Source organism: Dasypus novemcinctus, chromosome 5 (genome assembly GCF_030445035.2).
Source record: "Dasypus novemcinctus isolate mDasNov1 chromosome 5, mDasNov1.1.hap2, whole genome shotgun sequence".
Classification (NCBI taxonomy): Eukaryota; Metazoa; Chordata; class Mammalia; order Cingulata; family Dasypodidae; genus Dasypus; species Dasypus novemcinctus.
Genome location: NC_080677.1, coordinates 81586993 through 81609426, shown reverse-complemented (window position 1 = coordinate 81609426; position 22434 = coordinate 81586993).

Here is a 22434-nt window from a genome sequence, read left to right as displayed (position 1 = left end):
CATTGTGTTATGATTCACTATCCATTTATTAAAGTGAGTCACATTAGAGCCATTCTTAAATATTCTAAGTGAAGTTCAGAAAAATTAAGGAGTTAAAAAAAAGCACATACACAAGTAATGAGAAGCTTTAAAGCAAAAGTATTGACATATCTGAGTTCATTATAATAAAAAACAAAAGCAACCCAAACCAAAAAACATCAGTGAGGTCTTTTTAGTAAGAGCTGTCAAAAGTTTTAATGTTAAAACTCTGGGCAGCACAGCATGTCTAGGAATTTGTTCTATGAAAATACATGTGCACAAAGATACATGTGCAGGGATGTTCACTGTAACATTGTTTTAATTTAATAAAATAATTGGAAATAACTAATATGGTCATGATCTAATAAATTATAAAAATTTATGGTAACAAATACTATGTAACCATTTAAAAGAATGAGATAGATTTATCCATTAAATGAAAATATCTGTAAGAAGTATTGTAAGTGAAAAAAAGGGTCATAAAACAGTATTTATTATATAATCCCACTTACTACGTGTAACTGTGTTATTTGTATATGCAGAGAAAAAGAGCTGGTAGGCTACCACCAAACTTAAACAGTGGTAATTTCCTTGGAGCACTTGGGCATTAGGATAGCTGGGCAAAGGGACATGTTCATGTTTTAATCTGTATATTTATATATATGTTTTACGTGTTTATAGTAAGGCATTCATATATTATGTTAAAATTAAAAACTTGAGCAAAACTTGGCTAGTAGTAATATTTTGACAATGCCCTTTAATCATTGTTAAAAAGGTTTAACAACAATGCAAGTTATTGGTGGAAGGGTGAGTTATGAGAGTCCTGTATGATGTTATATATGTTTGTTTTGTAAGTTCACAACTATTATTATACATTTATTGTTTATGTATGTTTATGTATGAGTAATATACTTCAATAAATTAATTTTAAAAAAACTTGGTTGGATCTTAGGAAGTTTTATTGATTCAACTAATGAATTGGAGAGATCCCAATTGCCATGAGGTAGAAAGGAATTCTGCTTAACAAAGAGAGCAGTGGACTTTTATAGACATAAAAAAGCAATACATTGGGAAGAAATTTTCATTGGTTAGTGCAGACTACATTTCTTAATATAGTTAGTGCAGGGAGTCGCTTAGCAATTATTCTGGAATAAGAATAGGGAGATGGTGATAGCCGATTGGCTGATTCAAATTCTGTTTTCTGGGTGAGCCATGCATTTTAGCAAATAGAAACGTAGATTTTGGTTTTGCTGACATGCAGCTTAGCACAGGCTTACTAGATTTTATTTATCAATTCCTCCTTTTGATCCAGGTCTCTTAGGTAAAAATGTAAGGCATTAGCACTACTCTCAGTTACTATCTGCTGGCTCTAGACAGCTCCAGCAGATGAGTCAGTCTAGGTTACAGATGTTCAGGGGCTGGTTGTTTTTGTTCTCTTTGCACTTCTGTTTTTCTAGACAGATGGACAACATTTGGCAAGATGGCTGGGTGCAACCACTGAAAAGTTTTGAGAGGTTACAGTATCCCAGGGAGACTATTAAGATTACTATGAGTAGTGTAATGCCCAATGTTTGGAGTATGCTTCTGAGCCAAGGAATTCAAGACCTAAACTAACGAGAATTAAAGAGATTAAAAAAAAAATCTCGGAGGACTTACTTGTTTGAGCCATGTGGCTTGTTTGACTCTTTCATGTGACTGTGTTTCAACTTCCCTGAAAGTGTTCATCCAAGTACAGCAGGCAGTACTGATGACAGCATAAACTCCTCCTTGCTCAGCCAGCAAGAAGTCAAGTGCAATTCTGTCATCTAAAGTAACTTTAGTTGAAGAATTTAAAGATTTTTGTTGCACAACAATAGCCTTTGCAGTGGAATTAGCAATTTTTTCCTACAGTTTAGACAACTTTCTAATCATATTTTCATTGGTGTTAATTCCTAACTAAGGTCATAAGAGTCTAATAAAAAAGACCTATTTAGCATCAGTGACAACTCCAGGTAATTCGTGTTTGGCATGGGAGAGTAAAATAAATGGGGTAGTCCAGTGTGAGATTTGGATTTATTGTGAATTTCTAAGGGAATATTAGAAGGCATCCAACATGCATTGTCCATCACTATCCAATGACCTATGCAGTATAGGTTTCATTTCCTTCACAAAGAAAAATAAACCCTGGAGGAGTACAACCCACCCCTAGAGAATTCATCGTTACCTTGGAGACACCTCTGAATATATGTGTGAGCTATTTGCCATTTTCATTATATTGGGTATTGTTGCATCTTGACAGTTTGCCCAGGGGTGTGGGGAAGAAGAGTGTGTAACTAATGGCTATGCTGTTATTTTCGTTATAGGGTATAAATTAAGGCTTTCCTGATGTTTGTACAAATGTGAAAGAGGGGAAATCAGCTCCTGTGGTAGTGATCCAGACTCAAATAGAGAGGAGAAAGAGATCAAATTGAGGCTAAGTGGTTTTTTTTTAGGTACTGGGGCTGGGGACTGAACCAGGACTGAGCTCCAAAGGCTCCCCTGAGTTGTTTTATTCTTTGTTTGTTTGCTTGCTTTTTTGTGGGGGAGGCACTGGGCACCGATGGCTTCCCATGTGGGAAGCAGGTGCTCAACCACTTCACTTGAGCCACATCCACTTCCCAAAGTGATATTTTTAAAAGTGGCATTTGGGACTTGAGAGTGATTAATTATGGGTAACACATTTAGGTCTCTGGTATCATAAATAGATTGTGGTTTGTGGATAGATCCAACAATCAGTTAGATTTCCCCTTTCGCAATGGCCTTGAAAAACTGAATGATAGTATTTTCTTTCCAGGCCGTGGCAAGAAGGAAGAAAGAGATAAGAAGAGTTTAAACACTTTTTGGTGTTAGAATTTTCTAAGCAATATGGGAAAGGTGTGCAACAGTGGTGTGGAAACAATAGAAATGCAACAATAATTGTAAAGAATAATATGATAAGGAATTTGATAGGAATATAGTGGTTCATGGAAGTTTTGTTTTATGATCTTGGGTGGAAGCTGTCTGCCTTGTGAAGCTATCTACTTCCTTCTTGTCCTAGTAACTCATAGTTGTAGTTCTCCAATTTGGTCACACGTCCAATTGTTGAACTGTGGAGCCCTTTTAAGTTGTGAGATGTGAGCCCAAGGCTCAATCCTTTCTAGTTTGACTACAGTGTCACAAATTAAGAGTATCTGGTAAGGTCTCCTCTAGTGTGGTTTAAGGGCTGTTTTGCACTGATGTTGCTTCCCGTATGCTAAATTACTGGAAGGTAGGATGAGAAGTGTCTAAAGGAGATTCAGATCTGGAAATGCACCCTTTCCCTGTTGGAGAGAATGTTTTGCATGAATCATTAGAGATTTACAATAATGAGTTATCTCCTGCTGGAGAAGCATGGGATCATTGTTAAGATGGAGGCCAATTGACATAGGTCTTCAATTGATAATTTCATAGGGAAGAAGTTTATGTTTCCTGAAAGGTGTGCTTCAAAAGGCTGGGATTAGTGGAAGAAATTCAGGCCAAAGTAACTGGTTTTCTCAGTTAATTCAGATAGTTTAAGTGCTAATATGCCATTTGTTCTCTCCACCGTTCCAGAGTATTGAAGGTGGTATGGACAAAGATAACATCAACCTGTTTGTAGAATCTTAGGTCTTTAATGACCTGTCCAGTAAAACGAGTGCCTTGCTTATTTGAAATAATTGAAGGCATTCCCCAACTGGGGAATACACTTTCTAAAAGTTGTTTAGTAACTGTTACACATCTGCCTTTTGACAAGGAAAGCCCTCTGCCTATTGAAATGTTTGAGCCTAACTGATATCATGAATTATCTTAACTTGGTCCTTAAAAATTTAGGTTATTTATTACTGTTTCAGACTTATTAACATAAATGCAATGTTGTTTATGGGCAGTAGGGTATCCAGGGCTTTTGGACAAACACTGCTGTTAGGCTTTTAACTTTAGACAAAGGACCTGAAGAACCTTTAGGGTGGTATTAAAGCTCTGTTTCATAACCTCAGGTATATTTATAACTCACTCTAGGTCATGTGTTCCTAGGGAAGGCGTAAGGTGCATGAAAGAGTGGAACCCTGCATTACAGTAGGTTAAGGGACTGGGGGTATTAACCCACTTTTCACTTCGAGGCCTGGTATGCAAAAGATACTAAGTTAGTTTTCTGACTGGCATTTAGGGAAGATAATATAGGCAGGATCACAGGATGCAGTCTAATTTACATGTTGGTAAGAAAACCATGTAGTTTATCTGCAGTTTATAGAGGGGATGCAAAATAGCTCAGATAGGGAATCGGATGTGGCTCAAGTGATTGGGCTCCCATCTACCATATAGGAGGTCCAGGGTTTGATTCCCGGTTCCTCCTGGTGAAGGCGAGCTGGCCTGAGTGGAGAGCTAGCCCGTGCGGAGTGCTGACCTGCGCAGTGTCCTGGCTCACACGGAGTGCTGGCCTGTGCAGAGAGCTGGTGCAGCAAGATGATGCAACAAAAAGACACATAGAAGAGAGACAATAAGAGATGCAGCATATCAGGGAGCTAGGTGGAGGAAGAGATTGAGCATCTCTCTCCCACTCTGGAAGGTCCCGGGATTGGTTCCCGATGCCACCTAAAGAGAAGACAGACACAGAAGACGCATAGTGAATGGACGCAGAGAGCAGACAGCGAGCACAAAACAACTGGGGTGGGGGGATAAATAAATAAATCTTAAAAAAAATAGCTCAGACAATGAGTAGGAGTAAAATCAAATGCACAAAAGTATCCTATAGTTTTCCATTGAAATAAAAATTATTCTTTACAGTCACCCTTCTTTTGATCAAAGATAACCTCAAAAAGATTATTCCTATTTGTAAAATAAGTCTGGTTTCATTATATTTGGCCTTATTATTTACATAGGTGCTGGAAGTATGGGAATTTAACATATAGGCACTTTTATGTTTACATTGCTGATAGTTTTTATAAGGAGCTTCATATTGGACTTTTAAAACCCTTTTGAGGCTAGGAAACCAAGTCAAGAACTTGACACTGGATTTCACCTGCAGTCCTGTAAGGCTGGGAACCCTGGAGTTAGGTACAAGATCTGTTTTTCCAAGAGAGTTTTGTAAATATTGTCTTCATAAAGTTAGCCTTATTTTCTTAAAAGTGTCTGATCACATCTGATTAAATGAGCGTCATTCTTAATCATGATATTCCAGTCAAAGCTTTGGTTATATAATCAGTATCTCCAATTATGTTCTTTTAACAAGGAGGACAGATTCTAATTGAACCTATGTAAATAACTATTTTACCATAAAAATTAAGAACATTCAATAAGAGTTTTTAAATTCTGGAGGGTCCAGGCAAGGAGAAAAAGTTTTATGAATTATAGCTAGCTTAAGGGAAAAGAGTAAGGGGTTCTTGTATCTAGGGAATAGAACATTAAAATACCAGCAAAAATCTAAACAAAATTATAATAATTCTTTATCATTTCATCCAGTCCTAGGTGATTAGTCCTCATTCCACTAATCTTGTGTTAGCAATTTCATAATTCATTGACTTCTTTGACAGAATTCTAGCAAAATATTTTCGTCCAGTATCATGAACTCAGTTTTTTAGGCAATGTCATTAGAAGCCTGTGCCCCAGAGTAGCTGGTGTAGTTCTTTCTGTGGGTTGGTCAGACAGTCTTTTTTGTTTGAAGATGAAGCATCCTGGGGTAGTAGCTGATTGCAAGTGTTTCCAGGGAAGCATCAGAATAAAATTGTAGATGACAAAAGACTTAAAATGTCTTTTGTGGTTAACTTACAGCTCTTTCATAAAAGTGGAAGTTCTGATGAAATTTCATTACAAAAATAATGTAATTGAGAAGAAAATTTGACTGTTTCTGTGACATGTAAGAAAAAATAACTGAAATTATGACCAGTAATATTATACTATTGTCTATTATCTGGCAGGCCAATAATAGGACATCTCATGGACAGAGATATTCAGGAATCTTTAGGAACTTTATACAATTTCTGAAATGTTTATATTAATAGCATTTTACCCATATACATTTAATTAACAGAAGCTTAGAAAATGTTATTTAATTCGATAACACTGTCCATTTAACTCATAACATATCAAATAAGCCTAATTATTTTTTAGCAACTCTCTTTTTACAAGGTGAAAGAACAAATTCTTTTTGATTTTCCAGGGGCCTTCTGGAAAATCCCAAAGATAGTTTGAGATCAATAAGATGTTATTTAGCATTTGATTTTGGGAAGGCAATATGTCAAAACTTTAAGTTTGTGTATTTTGTTAAATAGGAGATGGTCACTGTGAAATAATATTTGGGATCCCTATTTAACTAAAGTGATGAGAAAAGATTTGCCTCTTCTGTCACTTTTACTGAACCTGTGGTTGGTGCTAGGGTTGGTGTATGCTCAGGAGATTTGAATCTCTGGACTGTCCATGTGCCAGCTGGGCCCTGAGCCTCAGCAGACTTGCAGCTCCTACTCTCTGGTTCATTGGATTTACCAAGGCCAACTAACAGGGAGGTGAAGATGGTCAACCACCACACCAGGGAACCAAGAGGACCTACAACTGCAAGGAGGAGAATCACATCCATCATCAATGGGGAATCTAAGCCCCCTCTCAATATAGAGGAGGAATGGACATCACCATCCCAGGGTCCATAGGATGGAGGAATAAAATATGGATTAGAGTGAACTTATTGATATTCTACTATGAAACTATTGTGACTAGTAATGGAAGAAATTGTAACATTGATGTGGAGAAAGTGGCCACAGTGGTTGCTGAGGGCAGGGAGAGGGAAGAAGAGATGTGATGTGGGGGCATTTCTGGGACTTGGAGTTGTCCTTAATGGTATTGCAGGGACAGCGCTGGCCATTGTATATCCTGTCATAACCCACTGAATGGACTGGGAGAGAGTGTAAACTACAATGTAAACTATTATCCATGTGATACAGCAGTGCTCCAAAATGTGTTCACCAAATGGAATGAATGTGCCACAATAATGAAAGAGGTTGTTGATGTGAGAGGAGTGAGGTGAGGGGTGTTGGAGGGTATATGGGAACCGCTTATATTTTTTGACTGTAACATTAAAAATAAATAAATAAATAAATAAATAAAGAGATCATAGGGGGAAAAGTAGTTAGGAGTAAACTTGATTGTAAGACAAAACAAAGCAAAAGTTTGTTCTTTTGAAACTGAAAAGACTTGTTTTCTAAAATAATAAAGGATTATAAGGTCAATATGAGTATCTTATTCTGATAATACATAGATTTTTTACTTTCTAGACAGATTACTCAGATGGTTAAGAAAAACCTCTTACAACCTCTTACTGAAAGCAGCCTGATAATCCAAGAAAACTTTATTTTAACAGAAAGAAAACCAAATTCTAGTTTTGCATGAGGATACTGTGTGATAGGAACACTAAGTCTATTAAATCTTAGCCAATCTTGAACATGACAAATAAAATTCTTTTCCACAAACCTTTTACAACTTTATCTACCCTTTCAGATTTTGTCCTACACACTCCTGCTTCTCATTCTGCCACAACCAGTCATTTTACTTTAAGACAAAACTCCTCTCTTTTTCCTTAACAAAGCATATCTTACATACCTTACATACATGCATGCCTTAAATTACTAAAACTATCCTTGAAACTATCTTTAAATCAATATCCTGCAAAACATAAATATTCTTAAAATAAAATATGTCTGATTAATAACAATTTGGTTAAACACAAATTTACATTTTTCCTCATTCCTAAAGATTTAGTGAATACATGCTAGCTTATTTAATCAGTAAAGCTGTATAAATTTAGGGAGAACATACTCAAGTGGAACAAAATTGCGCTTGTATTGTACTTAATGTAGATAATCTAGAAGGCATAGTTATTTTTATTTAACTAAAAATATTAAACTAGACTGATTATCAAATGTTTATCTGAATTATGTAAACTTGAGTTTTTTTTTAAACATTAGATTTTAGATCTATGAAAACTTTTTTTCCACTGAGAATATTAGAAGTTTGGTTTCTTTAATGTTTAGGACTGTAGGAGTATTAATTAATATAGAAATGCTTATTTATCATTAAGCCAATATGAGTAGAGCTCTTTTAAGGAATCTTATATGTTTATTTGGTAATAGCATCCAGAGGTAGGAAAATATTATATATCAAACATACAGACATACACAAATTGAGATTTTATAGCTTCAGTTAAAACAATTTTCAGCCATGAGTCAGATATAAAAGCACAGAAGCACGGAAAATATAGGAATATAAAACTCACTAGTTTACATAAACTAGAGTCTTGCAATTTCTTAGTAGATTATGAGTACCAATTAAAATAGGCATCTCATTTGGCTAATTCTTTTTCAAGTGCACTTCTAAGATGAATAATCTTATTCAACTGAAAAGTTCCTCATAAGGACCATTATAATTTTTAAGTTATCCTTAGTGAATTTCTGCCATTTAGCTAAGTAGGTACAACCCCATGCCCCATAAATCTTAAACACAGAAGGTGCAAGGGTGCTGGCCATTTGGAGTACTCTTTGAATTTAAGGATACCATAGCAAATCAGGAGCAAAAATAATGCAGAGCCCACAGTGGAAATGCTGTGTCCAAAACCAAACGGTAAGGATAATGTCCTTTATAAGGGACCTTCCTGCTGAGAATAACTGGCCTGTTAGCCCTTGAAGAGGTACTCAATGAGACCTGAGAACTCAAACACGAAAAGACTGGAGCTCGAACCTGGTAGAACTCAGTGACAGCTCTGATGGGATAATGAGAATGACAGGGAACACAATGGGTTCCAGCAGGCACCACACCTGCCATTCAGGTTTTTCACAGTCATTAGCAGTTTTCTTTGAGTCCCTTCGTGATTGCCAAAATAACTGTTAAAATAAAAACTTGAGAAAAATTTGGTTAGGTGTCAGAGAGTTTTATTGAATCAATTCATGAATTGGAGAGATTCTAGTTCCCACGAGGTAGAGAGGATTTCTGCTGACCAAAGAGATCAGCAGGCTTTTATAGACAGAAAAAGGGAGTACATTGGGAGGAAATTTTCATTAGTTAATACAGACTACATTTTCTAATGTGGTTAGTGCAGGTAGCTGCTTAGCAATGAGGAGTTTACCTGGCATAAGAATAGGGTGTTGGCAATAGCTGTTTGGCTGATTTAAATTCTGTTTACTGGGTGAGCCAGGTTTTTATAGGAAATAGAAACTTACTTAGATTTGGGTTCTGCTGACATGCAGCTTAGCATGGGAGCCTCCAGTTGGGCCTACTAGATTTTATTTATCAATTGTTTATGTAGTTGTTTTTTTTCAGTGTGGTACATTTGTTGCAGTTGATGAACACATTCTGGAGCATTGCCACTAAGTGTGGATTATAGTTTACATTATAGTTTACACTCTGTCCTGCACAATTTTGTAAGTTATGACAAAATATATAATGGCCTGTATCCATCATTGCAATGTCGTTCAGGACAATTCCAATGTTCCAAAAATGCCCCCATATTAGACCTGTTTTTCCCTCTCCCTCCCCTTAGAACCTCTGGTGGCTACAGCCTCCACATCAATGATAAAAGTTTGTATAGTTTTAAAAGAAAAATTATACTTCAAAGATTACAATTCATCAGTCTCAACAAGGCAGATTGAACCTATTCATCAAATACCCTTTTCTCTAGGTCCTATGGAAAGTATATACACACTCATTTTTTAAAAGGAATGAAATCATAATAGCTTTTTAAAACAAGAGAGAGTGCCATGAGCAGACCAGAAATTTTGAGGAAGTTCTGGAAGATAGAAATTAAATAGGATGAAAATATAAATTGGGAGGGAAACCAGAACAAAGACTAGAACCAAAACATCAAAGATAAGATATGTTCTTTCAAAGGGACCCAAGGGAGTCTCTAAAGTAAGCATCAATGCATATGAAACCATGGATGGACTATAAAGTAGTCACCACGTCAGTTAACTGAAGGACAGCGTTTGAAATACTGGGCCACCTAGATTCACACCCTCCCCAACCAGTACATACAGAATGGCTGGTACTTTGGATAAGCCCAAACTTGTACCCTCTAAAGAAAATGAGGAATTTGTCCAGAGAGGGCTCCCGAGGTAGATGTTAGGTCTGCCGAACAAACAGAACTGAGCTTGAGCTAACACCATGTGTCCATGACAGAGACTAAGGAAAGGAATAGTGAGAATGAGTTATGCCCAAACTTCTTCCAACCTTGGCTGTTCCCTAGCCATGAACCTGCTGTGAAATGGTCCTAAATAAGCTCCAGTCCACTCACATGGAGCCTGCAGTCAGTCTTCCTGCAGGGGAAGCACGACTGTCTGACAGTAGGGAAAGCCACAGTACTGACTTGTGTGGCTCCACCTGGCTCTTCACTTACAAAGAGCAAACAGACAAGTGGGAGCTTTCAGGGAGGTGTTTGAAGCATAGGTACAGGGATGGTTACAGCAGCGTTGTTTGAAAAAGCAAAAATGAGTAAATAGAGGAGTGAGTAAATAAAGGAACAATTAAAATCATCTGTATAAGTGGGAGAATGCTCTGATAAGATATGGTATGACCGTAATATGAATCTCCTCAGCCATTAGAAGACACGGGTAAATCTATTCCCCACACCTCCCGCATTTTTCCACATTAACAACACCCGTTATTAGTGCGGTACATTCACTGCAATTGATGAACACGTTTTGGAGCATTGTCACTAAGCATGGATTAAAGTTTACCTTGTAGTTTATACTCTCTTCATTCCTTCATCTTAAGGATTTGGGATGTGTCTGCTCTGACTGCTTCAGCCTGAGAGGGATGTAGATATTATGGGGCAGAGGAATGAAATTGTTTTGCTTGCAGTTGTAGGTATACCTTGTTTTTGGGGTGGCGCCTGTCCTTCCTCATGGTTTTCTTAGTTGTCTAGGGCAGGCCTGAAGAACTGGAGAGTTGGTGAGGGCCACAGCTCTGCAGGGTTTCAGGGCGCAACTGGTTTGTGAACAATCTGAAGACTTTTAAGTCTCTGAGAACTATACTCAATATTTGTTTCAATTAACAAATAAATGGAAAATTATTGGTTAAGATAAAAGGAGTAGAAGAATCATAATTAGGGAATTAATAAATGAGTGTAACTATGTTATATTGGGGAAATAGATTTGTCTATATTCACAGTAGGGCCTACTGTGGGGGTGTTGATTTCAGGAGGTCATATGGTTTGTTAGGTCTTTCTTTCTTTCTTTTTTTTTTAAGGAAGTACCTGGGATTAAACCCAGGACCTCGGACATAGGAAGCAGGTGCTTAACCACAGAACTACACCGGCTCCCTAGGTCTTTCATTTTTTAACACAAGCACTGATATTGTTTGCAATGATGAAGTTTTGTTTGTAAACAAAGGCATTTAAAATAGTGATTGTAGTAGAAAAAGGTAGTCACTAAACAAATAGTTCTTGTGCATGTGTGCATGTACACATGTATCTAAAAAGATATATATGAAAATTATCAAAAATGTTTATTTCTGGGGAGCCCAATCCCTGGTACCTCTTTAAAAAAAAGTGTTTATCTCTAAAGTAGTAAGCCGAAAGTAAGGAATTTTACATCTCTATAGTTTTCTTTGTTATATAATACTTTCCCAGTGATATCATAATCAAATCAATAGAAACCATTAAAATATATATGCATTTTTAGGGTAGAGTTTCTCTCTTGCTCCTTTTGCCAATGTTAGTCATTCCCCTGAAGTGTATAGGAGGCTTAAATTTGGGATTGAGCTGTCAGAAATATCTATTAGGGCTTCTAGAAATTTGAAACCCTCAGTCAAGTGGTAGGGCTGAGAGCATGAGTGCTGTTAACTGTTTGTTTAACAATGGGCTTCTCCAAAGAACAGGTGCCCTGACTTGTAGTGTTTGTCAGATTTCTGTATAAACGCTCCCATTCTAACAGAGGCAAAGCCGCTGCTGGGATATCACTGAATGGGGCGTAGGGAAGAGCCGGGCACCATCAGGTTCTCGCCAGCTGGCCTGAGACAGCTCCACGCCCACTGATGGAGAGGCTGATGAGCAGGGATTTCTTCAGTTGGATCCCCTGACCTGATTTTCTTCTCTTGCCTCTCTCCTTAGTCACATCAACAGCAGGCCTGAAGAAGAAGCAAGGTTGGGAAGGGGCAGCTGCCAGATAAATGTGGAAGAGGAGAGGAGGCAGCTGGGCACTCTGGTCTCACTGAGGGTGGAGTTATTCAGGGGCCTGTTGCAGGAATAAGCCTCCATTTTGTTTTTTTATCAGCATAATTAAAACTATTCTTCCTCTCTCCTCTCTAAACCCTGCTTCTTTTTTTTTTTTTTAAATATTTTATTTATTTTCCCACCTTCCCCCCCTCTTGCCCTGCGTTTTTGCTGTCTATGTTGTCTTCTCTTCTCATTTTCTCTCCTCTAGGATTCACTGGGATTCGATCCCAGAGACCTCTGATGAGGAGAGAGGTTCCCTGTCAATTGCACCACCTCAGTTCCTTAAACCCTGCTTCTAAGCTTTAGCTCCTTGAGGGCCCTTTGCAGAAACAGGTTGAGTAAAGGGACTTAGGCAGTAGAAGAATGAATTTGAGGAGCAGACAGATAAAACGAATAAAAATCAGGACCGCCTGTATTCGATTCCAGTATAGTCCATCTGCTCAGATGGTCATCGTCTCTTTTATTACCATATACACCCCATGTTTTGTGGCTACGTTCTGATCATGCTTATCCTTTGGTCCTGCCTTTCCTTGGAAAAGAAAAGGAAAATGGACTAAGCTGGAAAGTCAGTGCCCTTCAAAACTGTAAAAGCAGGAAAGAGAAATTAGCCCCTTTCCTTGCATGCCTGTCTATTTAATGTCAGCCTCTCTGTGGAACTCTCTAGATTGCCATTAACTTGGCACCTCACATGACATTCTCTCCACAACGGATCATATGTATAAGCAACACCTCTTTTTTTGTGAATAAATAAGAGTCTGTCTACCAACTGGGCCATTTATCTCTCTCCCCTCCCCAGAATGGAACACAAGTGCATTTGTTCTTCAGCGTCACCATCCTCATTGTTCCTGTGCTTTCTTGCATGTACCAAAAGGTCAGTAAAATGAGCTCAGGCCACTAAGCAAGGGTAGAGGAGAAGTTAGGATTGTTATTATTTCCACATGAGAAAGCCACAGGGAAAAGTGTCTATGGGTTGACTCATGGGAAGCCTTTGCTCTAAAACTAGGATGAACATCACCTTTAAAAGAAAACTTTGTATTGCATAACACCTAGAACACATTAAAATATTTTACTCAGGTCAAGAAATGTTAGTTTTAAGTTTTATACTGTTTTTTAAAGGAAGGATATGAAAAGTTGGTTAATTGATAAACGTATGCATTTATATAAATAGAAACATTTTCATCTGCACACATTATGTACCAATATGAATGTTTATACATAAATGTGATTTTTTTCTAGTTTTTATTTTAGATTTGAATAAATTCTTCATCACTAAATGATAGGGGAATTAAGATAGTTTGGAAATTTAAAAATAGAATTATAGAGAACAGCTGTATTTCTTGATAGAAGCAATAGGCCATTTCTGAAATGTTATGGTGAAAATAAATTTCTGAACCAGTGGTTCTTGTCCTGTTTTTCTCCTGAGTATGAGTGAAGAGCATGACAACAGCTATCCAGAAGAGTGAGTCCCTAGCAAATGATTCTCACTGGGTAGACACAGTGATTCTGCTTGAAGAAATTTACTAGAATAAGGTGTGAGTGGGTGGGTGGGGAATTATGAGGACAAAGAAGAATATTAGAAATTAATTTTATTCTTTAAAAAAGAAATGAAGATTAACACATTTATTGAGGGCCTACAATGTTTCAGATTTGTGGTTTCAGGCATGTTAAGTTTTGAGATACCTATTAGATATATAGATGATATTTGGTAGATAGCTGAAAATGAGAGTGCCATTTTAGGAATAGTATTACATCCAAAACAGGGATAAATCACCCAGGGAAAGAGAAGTGTTTGGAAGCAGTCTAAAAGTTACCTTTTGAGGAGTGTGAGAAGTATGCAGTGAGTTACAGGGGAAATCAGCAGTGATGGGTCCTGGAAGCCAAACAAAGAAAGTGTCCTAAAGAGGATCAACTATACCAAATGCTGAAGATGTATCTGGTAAGATGAGAACTAAGAGTAGATTATTGGATTTACCAATGTTGTGATCCTTGCTGACATGGACAAGAGTTGTTTCAATAGGTGGTAGTTTATGAAAATCTGACTGGAAGGAGTTTGAAAGAGAATGAGAAGAGAGGTATTGGAGATAGTGAATTAGTCAGCTCTTTTGAGGAATTTTACTGTAAAGGAGAACAGAGCAGTGGGTTTGAATCCAGAAGGGGAAGTAGGTTGAGTCTTTTTAAAAATGAGAGATATAACAGCATCTACTAAGGGGAATGATTTAGTGGGGAGGGAAGAGTGAGTGATAAAGAAGAGAGAGCAGAAACTTGCTGGAGACACATCCTTGAATAGGTGAGAGGGGATGGGTTTTGTGCACCGTTGGCTTATCAGAGCACTAACAGTTCATCCTTAGCAGCTGGAGGGAAGACAGAATATATGGGCACGAAAGCAGGTGTCTTGGTAGATGTGAGGGTGGGAGGAGATGGAAGTTCTCTTTTGATCACCTATTTTTTGTTCCAGTAAACTAAAAAGCAGGGTAATCATTTGAGTGAGCTTGGGTAGAAGTGGAAGTTTGAAAGTGAAGAAGAGATGAAGTATTATAATCATCTAGGAGAGTAAATGTAATGAAAAGAGATACGTAGTGAGATTGCCAGGTATTGCTGAAGGCCCCCTTTAAGTTAGGGGTCACGGGGCTGGCATTGGACTGCTTGCTCAAAATTATCGAGTTATTTTTGTTTCCTAATAGGGAAGTTTGAAGACCAGAACTCTAGCTCTTATATTTCTTCCAAATTGGCTTTAAAATCCATACCTGAAAATGTAACTTAAAAAATACCAAAAGCTTCCAGGTTTATATCTGATAAATCATGGCTCAGAATATTCATTTGGAAATCATTAATCAGTACTAATGACGTCTCTTTTTTATGGCTGAACGATATGCCATTATATGGATATACCACATTTTGTCCATTCATCAGTTGATGGACATTTAGTGTATTTCCATTTTTTCATATAGCTTTTGGGTCATATGACAACTGTGTATTTCTTATGTGGATTTTGAATATGAGGAACTGGTTTCCAGGAAAACGACAAGAATATGGTGGAGAAAATACCATGACTGTGGGTCTCCTAAGGTCAACCTGAAATTGAGAGGCAGGAATTATTAGTCACAAACTGTTTTAAAATGAACATCCAGTAGTACTGGTTTATCAGGTTCACAATCCTAGGACATGATTTAACATAAAGGGACTAGGCTAGAGATGATGAAATATGAGAATTTCAGAGAGAGAAAGGAAATAATGGGTATAGGAAATCTCACATATAAATGAGGGAAATGAAAAGGAATTGGTACAAGGTGGTTAACTCTTCAATCCTGAAGGTCTTTCCACAGACAGAAAGCATAGGTGAGAAGAAGAAAAAAGGACATAGCTTGAGTTACACATTCAAATGCCCAAAGAAGTCAGGGAAGTAATGTAAATTTGTGACAGTGAATTAGGCTGGGCTGGGTGTAAGACAACAGGGTGTGATGGAGAAAATGGTGACCTCAAGAGCCAATGTTTGTCCAAACCCATTTCAATGCAAATTTTCTTAAAATACTGTGACAACCAATCAAAGCATGTCTGCAGGTGAATGCAGGCCCTGAGTAACTAATTGCAATCCCTAAAATAACAAAATAGGGGAGAAAAGTGGACAGCAACAAAGAAGAGGCAAAGGAAAGGTAAGGGGGTGAGAGAAAAAAATGAAGTCATGCTGGTTGATAAAAATTATATAGAGAGCACCCATGGAGTAAGGATAGAAAGGGATTGGAATGGAGACCTAGCAAACTGCAGCACCACTTCATTAGCTTATACTTGCTATTTTCACCACAAGGTGGGGCTCCCAGTAAATAATCCTACCACTTGTTCACCTGGTTTAAAGGTAATTAATTAAGGCCACAGCAACTCCAGCAAAAAGGCTTGCATTTTTACCAGGAAGCAGGGTCCCGGGATCTAAAACTTTATTTCTTGTGTAACTAATATGGGATGTTGCCATAAGCATCCTAGTAATTTCTCACAAGCTTTTTGTTTTGAACTTTGTACAAAATCCACAACCTAGTACTACCATGAAGCTTTAAGCCTACCTGGTGTCTCAGTACTGAAACAGTTTTATACCTGAGATTCAGTTAGATGATATATCCAGCATCTTTCCTCATTTCCACATCCTTCTTGGTCACCAACCCAAAATAAGCCCAGTGAGTCATCTATCATGCCCTGTACCACATCCCTCTATCCTCTGAGCCTCTACTTCTTTTTTCTTCCCAATGTTTCTACTGAGTCCCTGGAACCTGTACTCCCTGTAGACAGACACCCCTTTGCTATTAATCCTTTAAAGAATGTTTCTCCTGCTATTTGCCTTAAACTGACTCTCCACAAAAAACCCTGCTTCCAGGAAACCCTCTTTTTGGGGGGCTGTGGGGGTATCAAGGAGTAGAGGGGGCACAATTGCTGCTGCTTCAGGACATGGAGATAGATCTCTGACTTCTAACCATAAATTCTTGTTAAAATGCAGATTCTGATTCAGGAGGTCTGAGACTGGATCTGAGATTCTACATTTCTATAAGCTCCCAGTTGCTACTGTTCTTCTATAGACCTACACTTTGAGTAGCAAGGTATTAAATAGCTCTTAGATGAAAGAAGAAATGAAAACTAGTGTCAAATTATTTAGAAAATAATAGGCAATATGGGATAAGGCAGAATTAAGTATTTTTCTCCTTTCTGACCCTGAACATTCTTTGGGTTTTGTATACATCACAAGACATTTTAAGATACCAAGAGGCAGAAATCATTCTCAAGGGGTCACTGCCCAAGTGGGCCAGTGCTGCCGTGAGATTCAGTTGTGGCCAATAGGAAGTGAGTGGTTGTAAGTGTACAACTTCTGGTCATGCCTTTAAAGGAAAGGCGTTCTCTCCCCTTCTGTCTCTTATTTCTTGCTGGAATGCAGGCATGGTGTCAGCTGTCTTGGACCATGTGGTTAGGGACAACGGCCTAAGGATATCAGAGCAAATAGGTGGAACTTCGCAGAGCAGAACTGCCATACCAGCTCAGGTATTTGTGTTAGAAAGGAAGTTATAACTTTATAGCCACTGCTATTTTGGGTGTGTCAAATGCAGCAAAACCTATCTCAGAAGTATAGAACAACCTGATTGTTTCATTTATTATATTAGTTAAGGTTCAGTTGCAGAGAAAAGAATTCACCCTGGGCAGTTTAGGAATATTAATACAGGAAATTGAGGGTAGGAATATTAATACAGGAAATTGTAGAATCGTCAAGAGGATACTGAAGAAATAGAAGGTACGTGGAGCTTTCAGAAATGAGTCTCAAAACCATATTGCAGAATGGTGCCACCAAGACAGCTGCTGTGTCTGCCACAATCAGAAAGCCACCACCATAGAACAACGCTGTTATGACAAGGATGCCACCACAAACAGGAAACCACCATTACTGCTGCTGCTCCTGAACCATGCAGCTTCTGCTGTGAGCTGCACCAGTAAAATGGATGCGTCTGCTTGCCTTCTGACAGCCACAAAACTAATGACTGGCGGTAGGATCTCTACTGACTCAGCTACTAGAGAAATTAAATGCTTCCAAAGTGCTTGCCAGCAGAGGCAACATAAACTGCCTCTGATTTTCTTCTGCCTTTCAAAACTTGTTTGGATACATCCAACTCGCCAAATCTAAATCTTGTTCAGAAACCTAACTACTACAGAATCTGGGAAATGTAGCTCTTAGCTACAATAGAATGAATATTGTGCACCAGTATACTATATCCACACAATTTTTATGGGATACACCAAAGCTGTACTCAAAGGGAAATAAACGTTACCATCTTAGTTAATAGTGAAAGATTGGATGCTTTCCTACTAATATCAAGAACAAGACAAGGATTCCAATCTTGCCATTTCTATTTAGCATTGTGCTGGATGTTCTAGCCAGGACAATTAGATAAGAAAAGAAATAAAAGGTACCCAGATTGGAGAGGAAGAAGTAAAATTATCTCTATTTGCAGATGACATGATCTTGTGTATAGAAAATCCTAAGGAATCCATGAGAAAACTGTTAGAACTAAGAAATGAATTCAATTTTGTAGGATACATGATCCGTATACAAAAATCAAATGTATTTCTATACATTTGCAGTGAACAATCAGAAAATTAAATTAAGCAAATCCATTTAAATAGCATCGCAATATATAAAATTTATTCTTACTGGGGAATCAATGTAACAAAACGAGTGCAAAACATTTTTGAAATAAATTACAAAATTTTTTTTGTAATTACAAAATTGCAAAACATTTTTGAAAGAAATTTAAGATCTAAATAGATGGAAAACATCTTATTTTCATGGATTGGAAAATTTAATATTGTTAAGATGGTAGTATTACTCAAATCAATCTATAGATTCAGTGCAATTCCTATCAGAATCCTAGCTGGCTTATTTGTAAGAAATTGACAGGCTGATCTTAAAATTCATATGGAATTTTAATGCAAGGACCCAGAACAGCCAAACCAATTTGGAAAAAGAAGAACCTAGTTGGAGAACTCACATTTCTCAATTTCAAAACTTACTGTAAAGCTACAGTAATCTAGACATGGTGATGCTGGCATAAGGGTGTGTATATTTGGGTTGGTAACCCAAATATAGATCCTCACATTTACAATCAACTGATTTTCAACAAGGACGAAAATTCCATGGGAAAAGGCTAGTACTTTAAACAAATTGTGCTGGGGACAAACTGGGTATCCACAAGCAAAAGAGTGAACTTTAGACTTGTACCTCACACCATATAAAAAAATTAACTCAAAATGGATCAAAGAACTAAATGCAAAAGTGAAAACAATAAAACTCTCAGAAGAAAACAAAGGAGTAAATCCTTGTGACCTTGTTAAGGTGATGGTTTCTTAGATATGCTCTAAAAAACACAAGCAACAAAAGAAAAACTAGATAAGCTGGACTTCACTAAATAAAAAAACTTTTGTGCTTTAAAGGACACCATCAAGAAAATGAAAAGGCAAACCAAACAATGAGAGACAAGTTTTACAAATCATACATTTAATAAGGGACTTGAATCTAGAATACATAAAGAATACTTACAACTCAATAATCAAAAGACAACCCAATTTTTAAAAGGGCAAAGGATTTGAATAGATATTTCACCAAAGAATTATACAAAGGGCCAAAAACTGCATGAAAAGATGCTTCACATCATTAGCCATCAGGGAAATGCAAATCAGAACCACAATGAGATACCACTTCATACCCACTATGATGGCTGTAATAAAAAAGAGGTATAATAACAAGTGTAGGCAAGGATGTGGAGAAATTGGAACCCTTATGTACTGTTGGTGGAAATTTAAAATGGTGCAGTTGCTTTGGAAACAGTCTGATGGTTCCTCAAAAAGTTTAAACATGGAGTTACCATTTCACCCAGCAATTCCACTCCTAGGTATTATCCAAGAGAAATGAAAACATGAAGAAACTTGTGTATGGATGTTCACAGCAGCATCATTCTTAATAGCCAAAAAGTGGAAACAACCCAAATGTTTACCTACTAATGAATGGGTAAACAAATGTAGTATATCTGTATAATGGACTATTATTCAACCATACAAAGGAACAAAGTACTGATTCATGCTACAGCATGAAGGAACCTTGAAAACATTATGCTAAGAGAAGGGAGCCAGTCACAAAGGCCACATATGTCATTCCATTTGTATAAATGTCTAGAATAGGCAAATGTATAGACATTTGGTGGTTTCCAAAGGCTGGGTGTGTTGGGGAGACTGTGGAATAAGGGCAAAAGGGTTTCTTTCTATAGTTTTGAAAATGTCCTAAAATTGACTGTGGTGCTGACTGCAGAGCCTTATGAATATACCATTGAATTGATCATTTTCAAGGGGGTGAATCAAATGGTATGCAAATTATATCTCAATAAAGCTGTTAAAAAAGGGAAATTGATGGCTTTAAATGCCTTAACTAGAAAGAAATGAGCTAAACACTCACCTCAAGAAGTTAGACAATGAGCAATAAAATTAACATAAGTAATAGAGACAGAATGAATTATTTTTAGGTAAAACCTTAAATACTTATTTTTAAAGCAGACCAATCCAAAAGCTTGTTCTCTAAAAGAACAATAAAATGGAAATCTCTAAGTGACAAATCTAGAAAAGAAGAGAAAATATAAAATAACATTCAGAATGATAAGAGTTAACTACATTGCAAATAATTCAAATGGTGCAATGAACCCACATACACCTATCAGTTAGCTTCAACAATTATCAATATTTTTGGTATTCTTGTTTTGTCTATTCTTCTCCACCACCCTTCTTCTTTTACCTTTGGAGTATTATAATGTGAGTCCATAAAACATATCATTTTACATACTTCAGTATATATAAGTAGCAAAATAGGGCTTTTTAAATTTCCCCATAGCCATAATATCATTTTCACATAGAATAAAATTAACAGGTTTATTTCCAACTTTCCCTAGTAGTCTCAAACTGTCTTTTAACAATTGTGTTGTTCAAATCAATACTGTACATTGCATTTATTTAATGTTGCTTAAGTCATATATAATAGTTACCCTATCCCCACCCTCTTTTTTCATATATTGTTTATTTGTTAAAGAAACAAAGTCATTTGCCCACTTGAATTTTCTACATTCTAGGTTTGGCTAATTGTGTCCTCATGAAGAAGACAATTAAAAAAATAGTAGATATAATTCTCTGATGATAAATTTGAATATCTTGAGAAAATGAGAGATTTTTAAGAAAATAAAAAAAGGTAGGAAACATCACAAAGAATGACACTGGAAAAACTTCAAAGAGTTATCCAAAAGATGTCTCCACACCTAGAAAATTTAAGTAGTAAGTTCTTCCAAATATTTAAGAGGCAAGTAATTTTTCATTTTTTAACTCTGTGAGGGCATGGAAAGAAATGGAAATCTTCCCAATTCAATTTATAAAATTGGCATAAAAAGGATTCCAAAACTTGAGAAAATAGTAAAAAAAAAGAAAAAAAGAAAAACTATACAGCAATTTCTCATGAAATATGCTAATTAAAATTGGAAAATGTAACACACAGAATATTAAAAGAATCATACAATATGGACAAATAGGTTTTGTTCTACAATTTAGAGATGGTTCAGTACTAGGAAAATTTATTAAATTTATTTACCACATTGATACATTAAAGGAGAAAAAAGTACAAAAATAACAAAATAGATGCCAAAGAAAATTACTCTACCCTGATACCTTAAATTCTACTATTCTATGATTCCTCTTTCTTTCCTCAATCTCATACTTCAGTTTCTCTCATTTCTTTGTAGCCTTCATGTCATCAAAACCTACTGTCCTGGGAACCTTCCCTTCCCCATTTCTGCTAATCAATACATCTCTTTCTCTCTCTACCTACTTCTCTGTTCAGCCAAGACAGTGGTCCTTCCTTCCTTCCTTGCCTTTTCCTACAGTTGTCTTTCTACTGTACCAGCAAAGCAAAACTCAGTCCTGGACCATGCCAACTGTCTGGATGAGTGAAACATCCTGAATGCTGAACACAGCTGTAGAAGATCATGCAAGCAGGCAGATGGAAGGCACTGGGAATCTATGAACTACAATGTCATCTGGGCTCTCATACTGACCAGCAACCTTTCCATCTGTATTAGTCAGCTAAAGTGGTGCTGATGCAAAATACCAGAAATATGCTGGCTTTTATAAAGGGTATTTATTTGGGGTAGAAGCTTTAGTTACCAGGCCATAAAGCACAAGTTACCTCCCTCACCAAAATTTATTGCCATGGTTGGAGCAAGATGGCATGTTGTCTGTTAGATTTCAGGCCTCTTGGGTTCCTCTCTTCCTGGGGCTTGCCTCTGTCCAGGCTCAGCTACTCTGTTAGCTCCACAAGATTAGCTGTAGACTATTAGGTGAACAACTTGTTTCTCCTCCCAGGGCCTTTTCTCTTTCCTCATGACCAAGCTCCTCCGTGTGCTTACTTCCTGGGGCTCCAGCTCAAGACTCTAACCTCCCTTCTCTGCAGTGTGGTTTCTTTGTGAGTCCCTGCTCACAAGGGGGCAGGGATGCAATGTCCTACTGACTGGCCCAATCAAAGTCTTAATCATTATTTAATCAAGTAAAAGTAAAACCTCTGAATCCAATACACTCTAATATGCCCAGAGGAAAAGACCAGTTTGCAAACATAATTCAATATTTCTTTTTGGAATTCATCAATAATATCAAACTGCTACACC